The sequence below is a fragment of the Lynx canadensis genome, chromosome X (genome assembly GCF_007474595.2).
Source record: "Lynx canadensis isolate LIC74 chromosome X, mLynCan4.pri.v2, whole genome shotgun sequence".
NCBI lineage: Eukaryota > Metazoa > Chordata > Mammalia > Carnivora > Felidae > Lynx > Lynx canadensis.
The window spans coordinates 13,634,066-13,652,833 of NC_044321.2; the positions used below are offsets into that span (position 1 = coordinate 13,634,066).

The 18,768-nt window shown below is 40.7% G+C and overlaps 1 protein-coding gene and 1 pseudogene across 2 annotated transcripts in view; one reads left to right on the top strand and one right to left on the bottom strand.

Annotated features, from left to right (window-relative positions):
• Positions 1 to 18,768, top strand: part of NHS (NHS actin remodeling regulator) — a 345,377-nt gene that overhangs the window by 309,655 nt on the left and 16,954 nt on the right. The window lies entirely within an intron of this gene.
• LOC115507680 lies at positions 7,770 to 8,405 on the bottom strand (annotated as a pseudogene).

Genomic DNA, 18,768 nt, shown 5'->3' on the forward strand with positions numbered 1-18,768 from the left:
TTTCAGAGCAGGTACTGGAGGGGCAAGGAACTTTGGGAGACTTGTCCAAGAACAAAAGAGCTGGTAGGCCCCATTTCCCTCCCCAATCCCTCATCCCTGGCTTGGACACACAGGCACCTGCAGGAACCACAGCATGCAGCACTCTCCACCCAGCTTGCTAACAGCTTGCCACCCACCCCCTGCACTCTTTTGTGGATCTGGCCCCTCCGACCCAGCAGGATTCCACAGAAGTTTTCCAGGGCACCTGCAGCTCCCCACCCACAGCACTGGCTCAAATCTTGTTGGCGCTACATGCCCAGCCCCTGCATTCTCCTACGGACCTGCCCCCTCCAATATACCCTTGGCTGGAGCACATCCAAGGCAGTGCCAAAGCCTGGGTGTGTGCAAGCAGCCCAGAGAAGGGCCAGCACCACTCCAAAGTGACTCCTGGGGAAGATAACCACACACACCAGTCTGACTGCAGCCCCAGCAGCGGGCTGGGGACAGACAATGCATCTCACTACAAGCCCCACCCACTAATGAAAGCTTCTCAGGGCACAACATTGGGAAAATGCCCCACAGTTTGGTGCTCCTGCAGCCCTGACAAAAGCCTGATCTAACTTAACTAAAACCCGAAGTGGCCCCAGACTGGCCCACTAACAACACAGGAACCAAACCCTGCTCAGCCACAACAGTAGGGCACATACAACACACATAGGAGATACCCCCGAAGTGCCAGGTTCTGGTGAACAGGGGATTTTGCACTGCAGGGCACTACAGAACCTCTGCATCATAAGGACACTACTTTCAAAAGCAGGAGACATAGCTGACTTTCCTAACACAGAGAAACAAACACAGAGAGTCAGACAAAATGGGAAGACCCAGGAAAATGTCCTGAATGAAAGAACAGGACAAAATCACAGCAAGAGAGCTAGATAAAATGGAGATAAGTAGTATCCAGAATAGAGCATATATTAGGCCACATAACAAGTGTCAACAAATTCAAAAAGATTGAAGTCATTCCATGCATCTTTTCCAACCACAGCACTATGAAACTAGAAATCAACCAAAAGAAAAAATCTGGAACTAGCACAAATACATGGAGGTTAAATAACATGCTACTAACCAATGATTGGGTCAACCACAAGTCAAAGAGGAACTCAAAAAGTACATGGAGACAAATGAAAATGAAAACACAACAGTCCAAAATCTACGGGATGCAGAAAAAGCTGTTCTAAGAGGGAAATGTATAGCAATTCAGGCCTACATACAGAAGAAAAATCTCAAATTAACAACCTAAACTTACACCTAAAAGAGCTAGAAAAAGAACAAACAAAACCCAAAACCAGGAGAAGGAAGGAAATAATAAAGACCAGAGCAAAAATAAATAGAAACTAAAAGAACAATAGGGCAGATTGATGAAACCAGGAGCTAGTTCTTTGAAAAGATAAACAAAATTAATAAACGTTTAGTCAGACTCATCAAAAAGAAAAAAAGAGTGAAAGAGAGAGAAACAGAGGACTCAAACAAAATCAGAAATGAAAAGGAGGAAATAACAACCAACACCACAGAAATACAAAGGATTATAAGAGAATATTATGAAAAAGTATATGACAACAAACTGGACAACCTGTAAGTAATAGATAAATTCCTAGAAACATATAACCTACCAAAACTGAATCAGGAAGAAATAGAAAGTTTGAACAGACTGATCACCAGCAATGAAATTGAATCCATAATAAAAAAAAATCTGAACAAACCAAGGTCCGGCATCAGATGGCTTCATAGGTAAATTCTACCCTATATTTAAAAAAGAGTTAATACTTATACTCCTCAAACTATTCCAAAAAATAGAAGAGGAAGGAACGTTTCCTAATTCATTCTATGAGGCCAGCATTACCCTGATACCAAAACCAGATAAAGAAACCACAAAAAAAGAGAACTATAGGCCAACATCTCCGATGAACATAGATGCAACAATACCTGACAAAAAAATTAGGAAACTGAATCCAACAATACATTAAAAAATCATTCACCATGATCAAGTGGGATTTATTCTAGGGATGCATAGATAGCTCAATATTCACAAAATCAATATGACACATCAAAAAGGAAAAAAAAACCTTATCATTTGAATAAATGCAGAAAAAGCATCTGACAAACTACAATATTCATTCATTCAACAAAATAGGTTTAGAGGAAATACTTCAATATAATAAAGGCTATATATGAAAAACCCACAGCTAACATCATATGCAATGGGGAAAATTTAGAGCTTTTCCCCTAAGGTCAAGAACAAGACAAGAATGTCCACTCTCTGCCACTATTATTCAACACAGTACTGGAAGTCCTAGCCATAGCAATCAGGCAACAAAAAGAAATAAAAGGGATCCAAACTGGTAAGAAAGAAGTGAAACTTGCACTATTTACAGATGACATGATACTACATACAGAAAAGCCTAAAGACTCCATCAAAAAAACTACTAGAACTGATGAGTGAATTCAGTAAGGTTTCAGGATGCAAAATCAATATACAGAAATCCATTGCATTTCTATACACTGATAAGAAAGTAAGAGAAATAGAAATTAAGAACTCACTTGGATGTAAATTTAAAAATTAAATTATATTAAATTTAAAAAATTAAGAAAACAATCCCATTTACAGTGACACAAAAAATAATAAAATACCTAGGAATAAAGTTAACTAAGGAGGTGAAAGAGCTCTACTCTGAAAACTATAAAGTATTAATGTAAGAAATTAAAGATGACACAAATGGCAAGATATTCCATTCCCATGGACTGGAAGAACAAACATTATTAAAATGTCTATACTACTCAAAGCACTCTACAGATTTAATACAAATCCCTATCAAACCACCAACAGCATTTTTTCACAAAGCTAGAACAAACAATCCTAAAATGTGTATGGAACCACAAAAGACCCCAAATAGTCAAAAGCAATCCTGAAAAGAACAGAACCAGAGGTATCACAATCCCAGATTTCAAGATATGCTGTAACGCTATAGTAATCAAAAGAGCATGGTACTGGCAAAAAAAAAAAAAAAAAAAAAAAAAGACACATGGATCAACAGAACAGAACAGAGAGCCCAGCAATAAACCCACAATTATATGGTCAATTAATCTTCCAACAAAATAGGAAAGAAAATGCAATTGGAAAAAGTCTCTTCAACAAATGGTGTTAGGAAAACTGGACAGCTATATGCAAAAAGATGAAACTGGACCATACACAAAAATAAACTGAAATGGATTAAGGACCTAAATATGAGACTTAGAACCATAACCATAAAAATCCTAGAAGACAGCACAAGCAGTAACTTCTCTGACACTGGCCATAGCAACATTTTCCTAGATTTGTCTCTTGAGGAAAGGGAAACAAAGGAAAAATAAACTATTGGGATTATAAAAATAAAAATCTTCTGCACAGCAAAAGAAACAATCATCAAAACTAAAAGACAATCTACTGAACATATTTGTAAATGGCATATCCAATAAAGGGCTAGTATCCAAAATACATAAAGAACTTACACAGTTCAATACCAAAAAACAAATAATCCAATTAAAAATGGGCAGAAGACATGAACAAACATTTCTCCAAAGAAGACATACAGATGGCTGGCACAGGAAAAGATGTGCAACATCACTAATCATCAGGGAAATTCAAATCAAAAAACCACAATGTGATATCACATCATACCTTTCAGAATGTCTTAAAGCACAAAAGACAACTGGAGAAAAAGGAACCCTCATGCACTGTTGGGAATACAAACTGATGCAGCCACTGTGGAAAAAAGTATGGAGGTTCCTCAAAACATTAAAATAGAATTACCATATAATCCAGTAATGCCACTACTGGATATTTACCCAAAGAATATGAAAACACTAATATGAAGAGATACATGCACCCTATGTTTGCTGCAGCATTACATACGATACCAAATTATGTAAGCAACCAATTGTCCATCGATAGATGAATGGATAGAGATGGTGTATGTGTGTGTGTGTGTGTGTGTATTACTCAGCCATAAAAAAGAGTGAAATTGCCATTTGCAACAACATAGATAGACTGAGAGGGTATAATGTCAAATGAAATAAATGAGAGAAAGACAAATACCATATGATTTCACTCATATGTAGAATTTAAGAAATGAAACAAACAAAGAAAAAAAGAGACAAACCAAAAAATAGACTCTTCACTATAGGGAACTGATGGTTACCAGAGGGGAGGTGGGTGGGGATGGGTAAAACAGGTGATGGGGATTAAACAGTATCCTTATGATGAGCAGTGAGTAATGTACACCTGAAACTAATACGACACTGTATGTTAATTATACTGGAATTAAAATAAATTTAAAAATAAACTTAAAAAATAAGAGCATGCATATTTTTAAAAAAGGACACATCTGTATGGAATATTACACAGCCACAAAAAAGGATGACATCATGCCATTTGAGACATGGACCTACAGGATCCGTGTATTACACTTATGCTAAGTGTAATAAGACAAAGAAAGACAACTACCATAAGTGGAATCTTAAAAAAAAAAGTCAATAAATGAAGAAAGAAACAAAAAGCAGAATCAGACCTATAAATAGAGAACAAACTGATGGTTGCCAGAGGGGAGGGCTGTGGGGGGTTGGGCAAAATGGGTGAAGAGGCGAGGAAAAAAACAGGCTTCCAGTTATGGAATGAATAAGTCATTGGAATCAAAGGGACAGCCGAGGAATACAGTCAATGATGTTGCAATGGCAGCATAACAATATGACAGATAGTAGCTACACTTGTAGTGAACACAGCATAATGAATATACTGATCAAATCACTAAATTGTATGCCCAAAACCAATGTAACATTTTGTGTCAACTATATGCAAATAAATAATTAAAAACTAAAGTTAAGTATCTTTAAAAAAAAAAGCCAAAGCCCCAAAAAAGTGGCTACCGTATGCTATCCTTCATGTTAGAAAGAAGAGTATGTAAGAAAATATACAGGTATCCACTTACTTGTGTAAAAGAAATAGTCAATTCTGCTATAACACCATATACTCATCCCTAAAAACTTCCCCACTATGCAAAATTGCATGATAAAAACCAGTTTATGGGGCACATAGGGCACAACACTCAACTTCCTCTATGATACACATACACAAAAAGTTAGGAACCTAATAAGAAAAAGCAGTAGCACAATTTTACAGGTTAAATACTTAAGAACTATAATATGATAAACGTGTCACTTTACCTAGAAAAAGCCCTGAAGTCTGCTTATGGAATGAACATTGGGAGGGCTGTAGCTCTGTGCGCTGGTGCAAAAGGGGCAGAAGGCTGTAGCCCCAGGCATGGATAAGTGTGGCTTCTAACACACGGGGTAAAGCAGGGAAACTCAGAGATGTCTGAGGTATGTGCATTTTATGTATTCTTATCCAGCTCAGGTCAGCTGGGTGCAGTTTCTGGGTTGACCTAGAATTTCTCATGCATGAAACTGTCCATAAGCAAACACAAAATTCGCATGAAGCTCAGACCGTTCTCCAAGATATATCAATCATGTTGGAGCAAACTCACTTTTTCACAACAAGCATTACTGCGAAACTAACTACACAGGAAGGACAAATCAGAAACTCATGAGATTGGTTTACCAACAGTAAGCAGAAACAGGCTAGAAAGAATGGGGGGCGGGAAGGAGGCAGTCGAGTCTAGGGAGAGTGCCACTTCTGAGTAGATTTTTGGGTAGGTCTAACTCTTGGAACCCAGGTAATGTTTTATGTACCAGCCCGCCCAATAAATAAAATCAACCAGAATGTGAGCAGAACCCAAAATGGAAAACAAAGAGTAACAAATAAACCTAACTATATTTCAAATGAATATCACACTGAAGGAGGTGGGGAAGAAAGTAGCTAAACCTAAGTAACTTTGGAAAGAAGTATTTTTGCTTTGTTTCATTTTAACCACAAATATTTATTGATGGATTGATATAATTTTAAATAGGATAATAAGGCATAACCATGGATTCAAACAGTTCAAACACCAAAAGAGAGAAAAGCCATTAACTTAGGAACTTTAAACATTCAAGTCAAAGACCTTCTGAGATACTGAATAGATGAGTATCAGACAGCTCTTCCCTTTTGTACGATTCCTATATTACATCACATGATCACAAAGCCAAAATGATTACTTCTTACGGAATTCCTCATTTATTTATACTTGAGCCATCCCACCCGGCTGCTCCTCTGTTCCCCAGTCCTCTCTCCTTCCTTTGCAGTGATGTTCTACAGCCATTCCCTTCCTAAGGAACTGTGTGCACATCTTCCTTCCAAAGCAAGAAAGCAAACAAGCAAGCTAGGACTCACAGAAAGTTAGCCACAGGCAGATACATAAAGGAACAGACTTGGACATCAGGATGGCAACTGCCTAATTCAGTGAGGCCTAAACTCAGCTGACTTGGGCAAATAAGCTGCTGTGGCTTGCAGAAATGTCTAAAATGCCACACCATATCATGCCACCAATGTCAGATCCCACGTTTCCAGGGGATTAACAGTGGTCTACACAGGGAGGGAGGTAGTCAACGTAACCAGGCAGCTAATGTGACAATACAGTCAATGCTTTGGACTTCCACTGGGAGTGGACTACGGCTTCCAGCATGATCATTTGCCAAGTGCAAAAACCTTTAGGACACTAGGATGATCTTTAAATCTCTTGGACAGATAAATTAGGCACCTCTGTAACTCTAACCCTTCTACTTGGAAATGTGAAGTGAAAAACATCTCAGGGCATGCAACACTGAGGCATAAACCATGCAGCACAGGTGGGAATAAAGGAGGCTTTTAGGGTGCCCTGCCTCCTTTCTAAAAAGCCATGAGAAGGTCCCCAAGCATATTGTGAGAGCAGCCATTCTGGTGGCGACAGTGGCCCAAAGCTGAGCAAACCTGCAGGCATATGGCTATTTTCTGAAGAACAAGAGTAGCCACATATAGGTACTCTCTGTGTGAAGAATCAGAGGCCATTGAGTGACCTGGGCAAGCCACCTAGAAGATTGGGCTCGACATCTTTCACCTTTTAAGAAGAACATCTCCATCCAGCAGCCCTTTGATGACGAGCAGAGTGCAGAGGATCACGAGATGGTCAAATTTTCTGAGAGAAGTGCTGATTCCCAAAAAGCTCCTGAGGATACAACACCCCAGAGGCTCATTTTCGAGCAAAGGCAGATAAAGCCGCCAGACCACGGAACGGCCTTGTCAAGTTAGATCTACATTTAACAGGCATGACTTGCGGTGCCAGGTAAAACAGAGGGAACTTGGAAGCATAATAAAAAGCAGGAAGACTGAAAGATCAAGTGAATGGCATGTTGGGTGACAGAGAAGCAGGAAGCAAAGGACATATGGAAAAGGTTGCAGGAGCATGCTGAAACCCAGGTGAAGGGAAGGCTACATCCAGTGAAAGCTTGCTTGGCCAGTTCTTGGCATGAGTCCCTCTCTCACTTTCTCAGACAGGAGGGGCCTGTGGCATTTGGCTGCATAACTGGGGGGAGATGATATTTATAAATGGGGAACAGGTGAGTGGATACTGAAGAGAAACAGGGTGGGTGGGCCGTTTTGTAATGCCCTATTTACACCAAAAGCAGGTTTGTGTTAACAGAGCACACGTGGGGTTGTCACACAACAGCTGTGGCATCTTGGGAGAAAAGAGATGATAGGGGAGAGGTGGGGCTGGGAGATAGGAGGACTCTCAAGTTCCAGTATTTAAATACTAGAAGGCAAGGAACAGTTTGGTCTCAGCCTTTTAGTCAAGAAATCGGATGCTCACTTTCTGTTACATGTTCACCTTCTCCAAAACCTTAACAAATTTTGCGAAAGATATGGCACCATCTGCACCCTGACCAGCCTCCTGGACGGTCCTGTGATGCTGCTCAGTTGCTCATGTGAGATAACCATTCCAACCATCATGCATAGCACCTGGGACAGCTTATTGCAGGTGATCTTGTCATCTTTATCCAAATCATAGAGCTGGAAAGCAAAGTATAATACGTTGCTTCAGCTGTTCTGTGGTTCTGGTTCATTCTTACCTTCGCTCCTTGCACTATATTCAGTGGATTGGAAATGAGCCAAAGTTTTTATGAATCAGTGGAAGTTGACCTGGTCTTCCCCCTCTGAAAAGGAGGCACCAGTGAGCCAGTCCCCTGGTGGGTGGATGACAAGTTCTGGAGTCAGCTGGGAAAATTTCCAGGGCCCCATTTTCGCCTTTGTCCAGGCTGGTGAGCCTGCTATAGAGGTGGGTGGTCTGACTGTGGGAAAAGCTGGTTTACTTGATCTCCTCTAGTTCTTTCCTTCACAGTAACGTGGAGGCCTGAGGCCCCATTCCCATATGGGAGTTTCTCTAGGAGCAGCCGCACCTGAAGCAACAGCGTAAAGATAAAGACAAGAGGAACTGTACATAAATATTGTACTCTAGTTGGTAAATTTGTTCTTCACAAGAGAATGAACTAGAAAATTCTGAAACTATGTGGATAATAGGACTGTGCAAATATGTTGTGGATAATGATAATCAGTTGGTCACTGTTAGGGAAAGTAGTTACAAATAGGAAAGGGGAAGTCTAGAATGGATCCTTTGGTATTGGATTACATCTAAAATATCAGTATAAAGTCATACATATGTTTTCAAATAGAGATATAGACATGTATAAGCAGATGGATAGGCATAAAATAAGTATGTGTATATGTGCATGTAGGTGTATACAAACATATTTCTTAGCTCTCTCATCTGAGACAGCCTTAGAAGCAATGATACTCTGGCAACATTGAGCACATCTACTGCCCAGTTCTTCTTTGTAAATACCATTCTCTAAAAAAGAAAAATAAGCCAGGGATCCTTGGAGAAATTATTTATTCTAGGGCTGGGCCAGGGGAAATATATGAGTCTAGACTATCTTGAGATGTTGGAAAGAGAGTCCTCAAAAAATTAATAGGAGGCCTGTCAAAAGGGCACAGAAGCCAACTTGAAGGAGCTCCCAATGTCTAACTATGGGACACCTGGAGCACTAAAATAATGATAGTAATGGATTATAACACAGAATAAAATGAAAAAGCCATGAGTCTATACTGACATAAGTAAATTGGGATAAATATAAACATACATACATGGGAGTAAGGTATCTCTTCCTTACCGAAGAATTCTAATTAATAAATGTAGAAGTATTGAGATAAATTTTAAAAATCACCATTAGCCAAATATGAAAGTAACAATTTTACAGGGGAAAATCACTGATGAATGCTAAAATTAGTTGGGTGACATTATGTTGAGAAATAGGATGTGTGCATAGTCTCAAAGTTTCTCCCCACAATATATTTGTTGATTACAAACAGAAAACAGTAACTTTAGCTGCAGAAAGCTGACAGACACCATCTTAACCAAATGATCAAAATTAACATCACCAGTAAAAGGGCACAGCTATATATGAACCTCCTGATATAATACAGTGAGATGGCACTTCTGTGGGATTCTTGACAAGAATGTGTAACTACAATCTAATCAGAAGAAAATGTCAGACAATCCTAAATTGAGGAACATTCTAGAAAATAGTTGGCCAGTACCCTCTGAAGGTGTCAAGATCATGAAAGACAAAGATTAAGGGATTACCACAAACTGAAGGACACTAAGGAGATCTGACAACTAAATGCAATATGGGATCTTGGACCAGAAAAAGGACAGTAGTGGGAAAACTGGAAAAAGCCAAATAAAGAGATTAGTAAATAATATTTACCAATGTTAATTTCCTGCTTTCAATACATGTAGTATGGTTATGTAAGATTGTAACATTAGGAAAAGCTGCATAAAGAACATATGGAAGGGGTGCCAGGGTGTCCCAATCAGTTAAGCATCTGAATTCGGCTCAGGTCATGATCTCACAGTTTGTGAGCACAAGCCCCATGTTGGGCTCTGTACTGACAACTCGGAGCCCGGAGCCTGCTTCAGAATCTGTGTCTCCCTCTCTCTCTGTCCCTCCCCTGCTCACGCTCTGTCCCTCTGTCTCTCTGTCTCTCAAAAATAAACGTTAAAAAATTGTTTTAATTAAAAAAAAGAGTATATGGGAATCCTCTCTATTAATTTTTACAACTTCTCTGTATTCGATTATTTCAAAAAAAAATAAATATATATCTATATGTATACACATGTATGTATATACACATACACTCAGCCATAAATATTATGCAGTTACTGGGTTGGGACTTATGCCCCAGTACCTATGACAGATAAAAGAATTACACCTACCGGGGCGCCTGGGTGGCTCAGTCGGTTAAGCGTACAACTTCAGCTCAGGTCATGATCTCACAGATCATGAGTTCAAACCCCACAATGGGCTGTCTGCTGTCAGCACGGAGCCCGCTTCAGATCCTCCGTCCCCCCGCCCGCCCCTCCCCTACTCATGTGCACTCTCTCTCTCAAAAATAAACATTAAAAAAAAAAAAAAGAATTACACATACCACAATGTCCTAGACAGGTGTTCTGCTTTTATAAAACATCTTCATAGTTTTCTCTCAGAAATATTCTGTTGTTTTATGACCTGTCTCAAAATGGTTCTGTCCACCTAAATTAAATCCCTCTTGCTGCAGTTTAAGTGTTTTCCATTATCTCACCCAGTTTGCTCCTTTAAGCCAATTAAGAAAAATTCTAATGTTGGTATGAGAATCTTTGACATAAAAATTCTTCCCTAATCCTAAACCTTCAATTCCTCCATTCTGCCTAGAGAAATAAGTTCAAATCTTTCACCCAACTCTCCATCCTCTGTACAATCTGGTCCTAACTTGCCTTTCCAGACGGATTTCTCGAAAGTCCTTTGTACAGGCCTTAGACCTCAGCCAAACCAAACCACATGTGCTTCTTGAGATAATATCCTGCACTCTCAAAGCAGTATCCCCACTTGGAATGCCCTCTCTCCCATCACGGCCTCTTACTTATTCCTTCATTTTGAAAAAATTAATGGATATAAAAATGAGACATAATCTCTGCCATGCAGAGTGCCTGGATATTATCAAGTATAAGGTGTTAACACCTAACACCTGTGGTGTGGTGTTAGCATGGGGTTGGGTGTTAGGATTAAACTCCATGATAAAGGAACTGAAAAGGCCTTGAAGGATGGGGTAGAATTTGGATATGAATGCTGGCAGGAGAAGGATTATAGGCTGAGGAAACCATGAGAGCAAGCTCACACAGGCAGGAGAAGATGAAGTGCGTATACATAAATTCAAATACTTTGGTTTGGCTGCAATGCTTCAATTGACCAGATCTTGAAGGATCTTGAATGTCAGACTAAAAAGTATAACTCTATTCCATAGACATAGGAAATTATTGAAGAGTTCTGAGCACAGAAATAACATGATCAGAAAGAGCGGTGCTTTATAAAGATACCAGACTGTGCATGTATAGGATTAACTTCCTCAATTTCTAGAGGTTCCTTCTTGGTATAGTAGGGAGAGAGGAGCCTGAAGTTAGTTTCAAATCTAAGATCACAGGAGTGGTGATGCCTATCACACTCTCCATTTAATTCAGGTGTCTGGTCTTGCAAAAGGTAGACAGATCTAGGAGACTGGCTAAAAGTAGCTTGTGACTTTACTTGTAGCCGTTGTTGTGATACAGGATTTTTCTTGGAGCAAATCAGCACAGCACCTAGGACGTGGAACTATACAGCTACTGACACCAGTAAATACTTTTTCCCTCTATACCCATGTTCGAGAATCACCAGAAGCAGTTTGCTTTTGAGACATTAGTTCTCCTGTTCTCTGCCATAAGTTGCAGAGATTATTATCATGCTGACACCCCACGGACGATCACACCGGTTCCTATTTTCCTCATGGACTAAGGAACCAGAATTAGCCCACTACTTTAGATGCCTTAGACATTAAGTAAGCCAGGGGTGAAAGCCTGGTACCACATACTTGATCAGTCAGGGTCCAGCCAGGAAAAAAGAATCCACACCAGTTGTTTTAACAGAGAGAATTCAGCATAGGGAAGGTACCATAAAGCAGACACAGCACATGGGAAACTGAGGTGACACAGAGATAGTAACTGCAGAAAGGAGCTCACACTCCTAGGGCAGAACCTAACAGGGAGCAGCTGGTGAAGAAGGGTTATTTGCAGGGTCCCAGCATAACAGAGCATGGAAGAAGAGATTTGCAGCTGACAGACGACAGCTTAATAGGCAGCACAATAGCTAATGAAAGCATTAGCCAATAAGTGCAGTTAACAACAAATATTATGAGAAATAAAGAAAATTCCTTGTTGCAGGTTTTAGCGTTGGAATTCTTTCTTTCTTTTTAAAACATTAGCCTGGCTGTGGAACAGCGAATAAAATTACTTGTTTGTACACATCATCACAGAATATTCTCAGGTTCCCATTTTCTTGCATGCCTGAGACATTTCACTGTTCAGAGTCTAAGCAGATAATGGAATACTACTCACAATAAAAAGGAATGAATTGCTGATACGCACAACAACTTGGATGGATCTCAAAGGCATTATGCTGAGTGAAAGAAGCCAGGCTCAAAAGGTAGGGTTCCATTTATATGACACTTTCAAAATGACAAAACCATAGCGAAGGAGAACGGACTCTTGGTTGCCAGGGGCTAAGAGCTGGGGGAGACTGTGACTCTAAAGGGACAGCACAAGGGACCTTTCTGAAGTAATGGACATGCTCTGACTCCTGATTGTGGGAGGGTTATGTGAGTCTGTGCACATGATAACACAGAGCTATACTAAAAAAAAGAGTCAATTTAAAGAAGGGGGAAAAACAGGGAAAAAAGTAAAGGCGGGACATGCATGGCACGTGCATAAGAAAGTTTTATCTTTTTTATTTTGTTTAATTTGCTGGGATAAGGTCAAGTAGGACCCTACCGAGTTCTCGCCACATTTGGCGTGAGTTAGAAGGGAAAAGTGTCAGTTGGAGTGAGACCAAATACACAACATGTCTTCAGTTACCGCACACCTCAGAGCCCCCAGGCGACGGCAAGGCAGGAGGGTGAGGGAAGAATTCTCCCCGCACCTCTGGGCCATTGTGGGTGAGGGTATTTGCGCTGTTTGCAGGAGTTCAAAGCCTCCTTCTTCCCTCCACTTCAAAGCCTGGCCTGCCTTTTCCCCACTCATGTCTTTTATTTGGTGCTAGCAACCTTTGAGGACTGATGCTGAATGGCCCTTGGCAGTGACCCCACTAACTGGCAAAGCTGGCCACAGGGGATGAATAAGACACTCACTGGCGTCAACATCACAGTGGTCGTGGCCCAGTAGGCCTTGTTTTGTGTTCTCCCTGACAGTCCAGAGCAACTCCCATGAATAAGTGACTGAGCAGCAGCAGGAAGTGCTCTCCGTCCCGGCCTCCCTGGAGCCCTCTTTTCCATTCACATGGGGACTACCTTCCACACAGGCTTCAAAGTAGAATTTTGTTATGCTCGGCACATTTAAATCGCTTCATTCATAGAACACCATTAAACAAAGTGTTCCTGAACTTTAAAATACATAAAATCATTTTGCATTCCATCACCCTAAGAATTTGCATTCAGTTCCAGCTGAGATCAAAAGGAGAGAGAGATTCTTTGTGGTTACCTGCTATCTTTCAAAAAACCTCTCTTTGGGTAAAAACTGCACCGTTGCCATTGCGTTCGTGTTCTGCTCTCTAGACACGGATCTCATACCTGAGACGTCTATCAACAAGATGGGATTCAAAAGTGAATGAGCACATACTCTTTGGTGTCTGGCTTTTTTCACTCCACATACTTTTTTGAGGGCAATGTTGTACGTAGCAATACTGTATTCTTCTTTATTACCGGGTAGTACTGCATTGCATGAATACAGTAGTCCCCAATTTGTTTACCCATTCTGTTGTTGGTAGATATTTGAGGTGTTTCTAGTTGTGAGGGTTTTGGGGGAGGGACTTTGTGAATAAAGTTGCTGTAAATATTTTTGTGCAAGGCTTTCTGTGGACATACTCATTCTTCTTACCTCCATTTACCTAAGAAGGAATTAAAGGGTAGACATATGTCAGGTTTGTTAGATATTGCCAGTCTCTGAAATGACTATACCATTTTACCCTCCCCTCATCAATTTATGAGAGCTCTACTTGCTTTTCATCTTTGTCAACACTTGGTGTATTAATATTTTTAATTTTAGCCCCTCTAACACATAGCAGTATTTGCTTGTGGTTTTCATTTGAATTTTCCTGATGAGAAATGATGTTGAGGGCCCTTGCGTATGCTTATTGGCCTTTTGTATATTTCCTTTTGCAAAGTGTTTCTCAGGAGAAGTGAGGAAGTGGTGGTGGCAATATCCACCAGAGAAGAGAAAAAAAGTTATGATTTGGAAAAGCAGATTTATCAATGATTAAGGCCGTTTTCCCCAGTCCTGCACATTTATGAGTTGTGCTATTTTAAGTAGATAGTAATGTGTAAAGCGGTTAAAGAAGCTAGTAGGCACTTGTTCCCAAATATCTCCCTCCTGGCCTATAACCACTGTCCAGAATTCTGCTTCAGAGACGTGCTCCTTTGGGCTTTTCACTAGGAGTCCTCAGCACATTAACATGAATGCACCTGTGGGCTCCTGTCTACCCTCACAGCTGGCTGGGAACGTGGCGTGAAGGGTTTGGGCACTTGGGGGTGCTGCATTCAGCAGCTTCCTTAGGGGAAAGCATGAAGGCTCCTGCTGCCTGGGAGAGAGTGGTGACAAAGGAAACACTAGGAAAGGGAAGAAAGGCTTAGGACAGAGAAAGCACAGGATGCGCCCTAAGCTTTTACTTAACTTCATTTTGTTTTCCCAAGGTTGTTCCCTATGGTAAATGTCGGAGTTGAGGAGAGAGGAAAGGGAGGAGCACAGCATGAGTCAGAAATGATGTCATTAAACATGTCTGGAAGAGCACAATGCCAGCCATGAGGAGACTGTGGGACACCATCATGGAATAAAAGTGCCATGTAACTGTGGCACTAAGGGTGCTATGTGAAGAAGGTGTTCCTTTAAGCCCTCCAGAAAGACCAAACACTTCATGTTTATGTGCAACACATACACACACTCCAGTAAAGAAAAATCTGAGGCAGACAAGGTCTCCTCCATCTCACAAATGGGCTATAAGCTGTGCATAAATGCAGGGACCAGGTCTAAGGACAAGTAAGTCTCAGAGTAGGGTGACAATAAGAGCCCAGATCACCTCACCGGGAACCCACTTGGCTTGCAATGAACATCTTTACTCTAAGGTTTTATTCCCCTACCAAAGTGTAGCACAACATCCATTCTCTAGTAAATATTTCTCATGTTTAAGACAGCACGACAGTAATAAATCAGCCCTCAAAGTCAGCTGCTATAAATGCCATGTGTTATCAGTTAGATCACACACCAGAGCCAAATTTTCAAAACATTTCCTTTTGAAATACTCACAACATTTTAACAGATGTCTTTTGGAGAGTTTTGAAGCACAATAAGCTCCCATCAACATATAAAATAAAACCAAAAAGAAAGTAAAATGTGGAGAGATTATATTTTTCTTTTGGCAGTAAGACAAAGGTGGGGGCAAATCTTGAGATCTTTGGAGAAATGCTTGTTCACAGCCACAAAAGTGAAGAAATTAATAATGTCTGTTATTTCCTGCTCTGAACACTGACCAAAAATATATAACTCTAGCTTTCGTGGAAGCAGTTTCCTGGGCAGGTAGAGAAAGGATGTGAGGGTGTAAATTATGGGGCCATCAGGGACAGAAATGGGATGCAAGCATCCAAAAAGCATCTTTTGTCAGGGACAAGATGGGCAAGACCAGCGGTGGCTGATTCTAAAATGGTGCATCTTGGAGTCTAAGCCCTCTCAAAATCAGTGGTAGGAGGGCCAGAATGGGAACCTAGAAAAGGAAGGAGAAAGTTTTATGTGTGTGTTTTTCTTCAACATTTGTTTATGAGAAAATTTGGAAGTACAGAAAAGTCAAAAGAATTGTGCAGTGAGCATGCCTATACCCATGAGAGGGATATCATTTTTCATGTGACAGTTTGTTTCCACTGGGGCTGATTTTGACCTTCAAAGAAATGCTCTTGAATAAATGAATGAATGAATGAATGAATGAATGGTCTAACAATCTTCCCACCCATGTATTCTGGGGAAGCCTAGGTTGTTCACTGCTACTCCTGCACGCAGTGGTAATTTCAAGAGCAGGAGGCCCTATGGGTCTGCTTCTGTCAACTATTGTTTTGGATGCTCCTTGCTCATGCTGTCTGGTCTCCTGCTCTTGCCTTGTTATCTTTGACTTTGTGCTGAATGTTATACTGAAAAATTCTATGTGGAAATAATTTGATCTTCTCTCTTTTGAGAGGATTTCTCTGTTTGCTTATGCTAGGCAGACGGGGGTGCTAGCTGGCAGTACAACATATTTTGTTTAAGCAGTACCAAGGCAGTAGGAATATGGTTATGAACAAGAAATGGTTTCTGCCCTTACAAGTCTTACTAAGAATAAGCAATAGCATTCATTCAAATAGAGCCTATACAGAATAATGTAACTCATGCAAGCTTGACCAGCATGCGGCTTTTCCTCACCTTACCCATCTGCACCCATTAAGGAGAGGCATGCTGGGCCGTGCAGAGATGTGCTGAGGTAACAGTTTTCTTTCAGTTTTATTTCTTAAATAATTGAGAAGAAAATTCTATGAACTGATTACTGCATTCACCATGTAAAAATCTAATCAGAAATAATCAGAACGCTCTCGCTTCCTTTGACCAAACACCTAGGAGAGAGAATGCTTTAAAACACTACCCTCAAGCAGTTACTAATTTCATGGCAGAAATAAAACGAAAGTCCATTTGAATATTATAAGCTTAAATACTCTAAATCAACAGACCATCTGCAGGAACTTGAGTGCTTTAGTCGGGCGGTGGAACCAAAGAACACAGTCCTTTCACACACAAGCTCAAGAGTACCTAGTTTCAGCCCTCACAAGCTGGAGGTTGGAGCTACTATTGAAATAGCTGAGAGACCGATTATCTGAGAAGCAATCTTCTGTGAAAGATTACAGACAGACCTTGACTTCATGATGGTGACCAAAACAGAACGGACTGAGCTCTCTCTGGACTTGCCATCCTTAGTCACTTCCAGATGTTACCTCATGATTGTTTAATGGGATGGAGGGGCTTCTAAAACTGATGAAAAAATAAAAACCACTCCTCATCCCTCACTCCTGGCAAAAATACTCAACAGGAGAGATGACTTGGAAGATTTAAGGCAAATGACCAAACATACTAATATTAATATCATTAATATGTTATGCCCTGCAGTTTCCTGCTGTGTAGTTTTTTGAAATCCTTTCATGAGACACTGGAGCCTTTGGTTTCTTGGAAACAGGTTCCTTTACCACGTGGGCTTTGTTTTCTGGCTCCCTTTTTCCTACTTCCGTGAGTTTGCTATTTTGCATACCCAAGCGTCTTGAGACCTGCACATCACTATCTGTGACTGATTCTTAGGAGAGACCCAGGTTAATGCTTGAACTCAGGCCACATACAGCACATCTGTCAAAATAATCATTTTTCCTTTTATTTAAAAAATTTTTTTATGTTTATTTATTTTTGAAAGACAGAGAGAGAGCACAAGCAGGGGTGGGGGTGAGGCGAGAGAAGGGGACACAGAATCTGAAGCAGGCTCCAGGCTCTGAGCTGTCAGCACAGAGCCCGACGCGGGGCTCGAATTCACGAACCGCAAGATCATGACCTGAGCCAAAGCTGGATGTTCAACTGACTGAGCCACCCAGGCACCCCAAAATAATCATTTTCTTTTTTTTTTTTTTTTTTTAATTTTTTTTCAACGTTTTTATTTATTTTTGGGACAGAGAGAGACAGAGCATGAACGGGGGAGGGGCAGAGAGAGAGGGAGACACAGAATCGGAAACAGGCTCCAGGCTCCGAGCCATCAGCCCAGAGCCTGACGCGGGGCTCGAACTCACGGACCGCGAGATCGTGACCTGGCTGAAGTCGGACGCTCAACCGACTGCGCCACCCAGGCGCCCCTAAAATAATCATTTTCAATGAGGGAGCCATAGACCCTACAAAAATCATTTATCTTAAATAACATTGAGATCAAAGTTAACCGGGCCTGAGGAGATGGCATTTGCTTTGCTTAAAAATTAATGAGCAACCCTGTCAGTTAAAATTTAGAAGCTTAGAAGAGAATTAGACCTTGAGCGTTCCACCTCCAAAACATATGTCTGCCATAGGCTTAAGAACAGGTTAGAACTGGAATACATTAATACTGAGCCTCTGATGGAACCAAACGCTGCTTGTGGTTTCCTCTATTTGCTTGCACCTATCGGCACTAAGATGGTGAGTACCCGTGGGTTCTGTGGTGTCTGCTTTCTCCTGATATCTTGAACACAATCCTTACTGTATTTGGGTTTTCCATCAGTGTTAGAACACACAGGGCTCATATCATTCAAAGGCACAAAATAATTTGTTGAGCCCTTACAATGAGGAGGCATTCTGCTGGTGTCATGGAAGACTGAAAAGAAAATCAAATATGGCTCCTGACCCCTAGGAACTTATAATCTAACAGAAGAAAAAGACACATCCAGGGATAGTTCAGGTTATGTTAAAGCAATGCTATATGGAAAGTGCTGTAATAGAGGCCTAATTGAATCCAAAGCTGACATGGTTTAGAGTTTAAAAGAGTTTCAACGTCCTTCTCAGTAGATCCTGAAAAGGGGATTCTAGTTACCTGATTATTCTCTAAATAGGACCAGCTATGTAATTTGTGGGGCCCGGTGCAAAATGAAAAGGTAGG